Source organism: Limulus polyphemus, unplaced genomic scaffold, assembly GCF_000517525.1.
Source record: "Limulus polyphemus unplaced genomic scaffold, Limulus_polyphemus-2.1.2 Scaffold1110, whole genome shotgun sequence".
NCBI classification, from domain to species: Eukaryota; Metazoa; Arthropoda; class Merostomata; order Xiphosura; family Limulidae; genus Limulus; species Limulus polyphemus.
Window position 1 is genome coordinate 202,154 of NW_013666720.1, and position 6,730 is coordinate 208,883.

Below are 6,730 nucleotides of genomic sequence, written 5' to 3' on the forward strand. Positions count from 1 at the left end.
GAAGCTTTCCAGCCATCTGACGGAAAAATAACTTATTCGTTGCTGGTCCACAAGAAAAATTGTAAAAATTATTTATTCTCTTATACAGGTAGATATGGGAAATTATATAGATGTCGGTGCGTATACAGAAAGAGAACAATTAAAGGGTGATGGAGAATATAATATTTCAAATATCAACAATATTTGTATGTTGTAAATATTAAATTAAACAAAAAATATATACAAACATTCTAAAACTAAGATTTGGAGTAACTAAAAATATACTCTACTTTATCTTGTACTTTTCTCAAAATAAATTTTTGTTATCGAGCACAATATTAGATGTTTTCTAGATTTAAACTATCCTAGTGTGATATTCTCAGGTTAACTGATTTCCTCAAAGAGTGTTACGTAGGTCCGCTTTATAACGTGAAGATCAGTAGGATAAATTACAAAGTAAGTCTGAATTTAACTAAACTGGGTTCAAGAAAATAAATGAATAGATTGGACATGATATGTCATACAAAATGAAAGCAATCTTTATCTGAATCAGTTGACAAACAATGTGCATACTTGCAGTATTGTACAGTCGCCTGATAATGGACTTAGAATTGATCAACAGATTTTGTTCTCTTGAAATGTTTTCCCATCAACAAACTTATTATAGGTCCTGTGTAGACTGTTTTAAATCTAACCTTTCTTAATTAATAGTGAGCAGCGATATCCACTTGACTGGCCATTATCATTAATCATGGTTGAAGCCAAAGTGCTACATATTATCTGTTCTGCTGATAAGTGACACTGCTATCATTAACATTATTGCACAACGTGCAGTGTTATAGCAATATCGCTAATTGGTGTAACAGGTAATACCTGTAGAGAATAAAAAGGAATAAAAACAATTAGAAAGATTTCAACCTAACGATTTGGGTACTGCAGTTATGCAAAAACCGCATAAACTCAGAATAAACAAAAAAAATAAAATATGTACTTCAAAATAAGAAGGTATATACGCATGGTATGCTTGCATACTACAGTAGTAGTGACAATGTAGACCGTTAAAGCTCATAATCATAATCTATTGAGTCTCAAGTTCAAAAACTTTATATTTAATTGTTCCAGTATTAATATATGTAATGATTTTATATCTACAGTTCAAGCTATGTTATGTAGATTGGTATCACTAATGGTATTTCCATACTAAATGCTACTGTTACGTCTCCGTTCGTTAGTTGATTTTCCGTAACTTCGTTCCAACGAAACTTTAGTGTTGGCCACGTGAGATATAGCGTTTGTTATAGCGCGACTGTTGAAATTAAGTGTATCGTAAAGTTGCATTCGGAAAGAATAAACCAGTTTTATTAAGTAAGGACTTGTGTCGCTATTTTGTCCGCATACATTCAATTACTCATTACACTGTTGTCCCGTCACGTTGTGAGCGTCTTATATATATATACCACACTAACATATATCTAGTAAATGCTAGGGCATTCTTGAAGGAACAGGATATTTCTAAAAACACGTGGCGTGATACTAGTCACGTGACCTCGCTAACGCAACACTACCTAACGTGACACATGGGCTACATAATCAGGTCTAAGACCCTAAGGTTTAGGCACAGTCATACCCAATTTAAAACTACTGACCAGAGGGAGGGCAACTAATCAGCAACACCCAATGATTATGTGACTACTCAACAGAATAGTAGGAATAACTGTCACAGTTGTACTACTTGACAGTTGAAAGTACAGAACCTGTTGAATGGCATGTTGCATCTCGAATCTTGAACCTTCAATTCACAGCTTGAAACACCACCCAAAAGAATACATCTAGACTATGTGTATATCATAATACAGCATTCATTCAATCTGTTAAATTTTATATTATGTCAGTGTGTGTCTGAAACTTTCACTTATGAACTGATTCCACATTGTCTTAAATTCTTTTCAAAGAAATTTGAAATACAAGGGAAGGCTTATAATGTTGGACTGAAGCAGAGAAAAAATAAATAAAACTTGATAGTGCTTAGTAGTGTTACGTCTCTGGTCGTTGGTTAATTTTCCGTAGAAATTCTTTCCGAAAAACTTCAGCGATACAAGTTCTTTCTTTAAATAAAACTAGTTTATTCTTTCTCAGTACAACTTCACAATACACTTAATTTCCACAGTCACTTTAACTTCAACACATGCTATAATTCATAACGATTCACGCACTTTACTTACAACTTGACTGGATTATCTGTCTCTATCTCTTCAATCTGCAATTATTCATGCCGTCACTTTTTTGCCGGCTTATATATATATATATACAAAGATAGATGGTGCATAGAGAATACTAGAGTTGCCACGAACAGACGTGATCCTTCTAGAATCTCATGACGTGTTACTAGAGTCACGTGACTTCCGCTGTCGTAACAGTATTTAGAGATGGGCCGAGAAAAAAATGGCCGCCGCATTCAATCTATTACTCTAGGATACTTGCAAATTACTGCTAAAGTTGAGTTATAGCCTTATTTCAGCACCGATGTGCAATCATCGAATGTTTTACAGGTTGTATAACAGTAATATTATTTTGTTATTCTACCACACACATTTTTATGGGAAATAATAAAAAGGAAAACTGCTACTTAACAGTGAGTTCAGTTTATAAGCATATTATCTCCATGTTTCATAAATAAGTGTCATTTCTGCTCGCTAGATGGCAGAACAAACTGTTCTAATATAACGACCATTTGTCACTTTTCATTGCACAAATATGATATCTGCCAAAACAATTTCAGTAAAAATATAGAAAGAAAAGAATAATAATCTAAATTAATATTCAAGGTATTAAGGAGATCAAGTATTTATACAATTGACAGATCTATGTACATGTTATTGATGTCTGAGTTTAAAAACACTAGTTTCTTAATTATCAAAACAATACATTATGTTTCAGTCTACTTTTATTCAACTTGTCAGTGGGGCCGAGCCTGGCAGCTGTGTGTGTATGCATGAATTGTGGACCCTTTTCTATTATTCAACTTTCAAGTATAGTTTTTGTTAATATATATATATATGTATATATATGGATTTATGGTGCTTTTTCATTTTAGTGCTTAGTCGCGATCCTATGTCCATGAGAACCTTGAAAGTGTTTTTTTTTCTTTGTCTCCCTGGAGACTCAAGGCAGGAGACTAGTGTTATGCCTACTACCAATGAACTGCAGAGCAGACCACAGTCTGTTCATTTTGAAGTGCCTTCTTCTTCCTTATCAGTTCACTCAAGGATGAACTAGGTAATGGTTCTCTGGTGTGTCTCCAACACTTAGGAAACAGTAAATATGGAGCTATTTTAGTTTTCAACACGAAATGATTCCTGTTCATTCTGCTGGGTCTAATCTAAAGTGGTTGATAGTACATGTTGTTTTGAGAGAACTACACAATTACACCATTGTGACGGTTCTCTCATCTTAGGGTTGTGTTCTTAAAATCGACCATGAACATTATTCTGACCACCCAGATATTCTTACAGGCAATTGTCATGTGCACATGGATATGTCCACTATACCAAACTTCATCCGTGTTGATCATTGTACCCTCATGATCAATTACTCCAGTATGGTGTACCTCTGTAAGAGATGTAGCCTCAAAGAGCATTTTTCTCAGGATTGTGTAATAGCCAAGTCATCATGGTGTTTGCTCTTTGGGCATGATGATGCTCAGTGTACAGTTGAGTACTCCATTTGCAGTGGGAATCACACAGCTGCACTATGCCCACAGAAACTGATGTAGGAATGGCAATGCCAAAAAGTATAGAAACAAGGTTGGGATGAATACACAAAACCATACAAATATCCTTACATAAGTAGCCAGTAAGTACCAAGTCAATTTTACAAGCTTATGGTTATCAGCCACTGTGAGCTGTATGGCAATATTCAGTTTAAATGCTTTTATTTAAACCTAACTTTATGCAACTAGTATTTAGTTGTGAATAAAAAGTACATTTAGAAAGATTTGGCTACTTATGTAGTGAATTTTGTACGGTTTTAAGTATTCATCCATACGATGTTTATATACTATTTGGCATTGCCATCCCTACATCATACTTAATTTTTGTATCTTTTTTATTATTTGTATAATGAACGAAGTTCATTATAAGAGTTATGGTCAAATCCCATTTTTGGATAGAGTAGCCAAAGAATTGGTGGTGAGTGCTGTCGACTAGCTGTCTTCTCTCTGGTCTAGCAATTAGGTCAGTTGATACAGGTAGTTTCGATAAAGTTTTGCATGAATATCTTAAAATAAATCTTTCTACAGTTTTTAAGTTTAAAATTTAATACTACATTTCAAACGTTAATGTTTAAAATGTTGGCATTTAACCTAAAAAGACATTAATAAACTTCAATAGTTCAACTGGTAGGTCTGATTTCCAAGTTTAATTTTAGGTCTCCAATGAAAGATTGGAACTAAAAAAGGGAGGAGGGTAGATTATAAAAATATTAATTTCGAAAGACTTTTTAAAGAAATAATAAAGCTTATCAAATTATTTAATTTTATATAAGCTTAAGTGCAAGAACTACTCTAATAATATTTTTAATGTATATAAATGAAAAAAAATTACAATTATTCAAAGTCCCGAATTTTAGGCTAAACATTTATTTTGAAAGCCAAAAACCTCTAGCTTAATCTCACTTTTCTTTATATATGCATATTTATAACGAGCTTTTTTCTCCATACCTTGAGCTAAAACATTTATCTGCTAAATATGAGTACAAAAATATTAATTTCAAAAAATTTCTGTGCAATGTGCTTCCCAGAATATCGTTCTTGATATTTATCTGTATGGTGATCAGTAATTTAAGAAGTACATTTCAGTTGTATTCAGTTAATCACATAGCTTGTAAAAAAAAAACCAACGTCTATCAAAAGGCTAGTACATGTTTTTGCAGAGGAACAATAACAGTACTGGGTTTATGATAGATATACACGACTGTTAATTTTAACTTTAATACGAGAATATTATTTAGTGTATAATGTATGAGTGTTAAAGTAAGTTATTTTAGAAGCGATAGTTATGGCAAGTTCGTTTATGTAACTGTTTATGAATCATTTGTTGCATAGTTGAATTGTTGTGAATTGATGCCATGTTACTCAAACTTTCTCAGTTATTCTCGTTGCTTTAAGTGAGTATTGTTACATCATAAAGTCTCGTAGTTTTTAGAAAGTTCCGGGCCTCAGTCAGACAATATATATAGGTGACCAAGTTAGTGCAAGTAGTAAGATAGTGATGATAAAAGTGAAGTTAAACTGCATGTGAAGCTAGCCATAATGGGCAATTTCTAAGGTGAATATCACAGTGTGTATTGGAATAACAGAGATATAGGAGAATAATTTGTCTTGTCAAAGTGTGTTCTAAAGTAATTGAATCCACCTGTATGGACTTCGACAAAAAGGAGACAACTATTTAAAGCTCTGGATACAACTATGGTAACCAACAATTATATTGGTGATTTTAAAGTGAATATCACATCTTGTATTGTAATAACAGAGGTACAGAAGAAAATTTTGTCTGGTCAAAGGATGTTTTAAAGTAATTGAACCTACCTGTATGGACTTGAACGAAAAGGAGACAACTATTTAAAGTTTTGGATATAACTCTGGTCACCAACAGTTATAGTGGTGATTTATAAAAGTAAGTATGTTAGTGAAAGTAAGACAAAGTGAGAGATACAGTCAAATAGATCTAGACTGTCTTTGTAAGTTTAGCCATAAAGAGTGTATAGTGGTGACTTTTAAAGTGTAATAATCGCAGATTGTATTGTAATAACAGAGTAGAGAAGAATAATTTGTATTGTCAGTTGGGTTTTAAAGTAACTGTGTGGGCTCTTGGTGAAAAGAAACGATTATTTAAAGCTCTGGATACAACTGTGGTGAATAACTGTGTAATGAACATTTGTATACACACTTGACTTATTTTGAATATATTATATTAAAACAAGTGCATTGTGTGCTGACCATTTATTGTCAAAATTTATCACCAACAATTCACAGACACTTACTGTAAAAAATCCTACCCATTCATAGACATAAAAACTTGACTTTATTTCTTTGCTAATTTGATCTAGTGATATATAAAAAAGGTTAAGCAATGTGTTGGCTTTTACTTAATGTTTCAACATTTCTTTTCAATAACTTTAGTGAGAACATCACAGAATGATAACCAATAGATGTAATCCTTATTTAGAATATTTAAAGTAATTCTCAAGAAATTTATTAATAACCTGTATATAAAAAAATTTAATCACGCTTGAAATTTATATAATTTATAAAACAAAATAGTGTGAATGCCGCCCTGTACCTGTATACAATACTACATATGAAGATTTTATGTCATTCTCACATCTTTATTGTGTCTAGGCATGATAATTCATATATTCATTTGCTGCACTGTTGTCTTTTATTTACTTTACTTTTTTTTACCAATAACAGAAAAAAATAAAGAATAAGCACTCAATCTACATTACTTCCAAAAATACTGCATGTGCATTAGAAGTTTATTCACACATTCAATTTACATCATCTAGCTACCTTAGAAAAAAAAAAAAAGGGGTCATTCTTGCCCACATATAAAAACAAAACTACCAATGTATTAAAAGTTAAAAACATATTCTAAAGACTTTGTTATAAATATCATATAAAACAAAACTTTTAAATTGTGATCTATTGGTTTATAGAAAAGTTAAACAGTTTACAAAATACAAAAAATAAAAT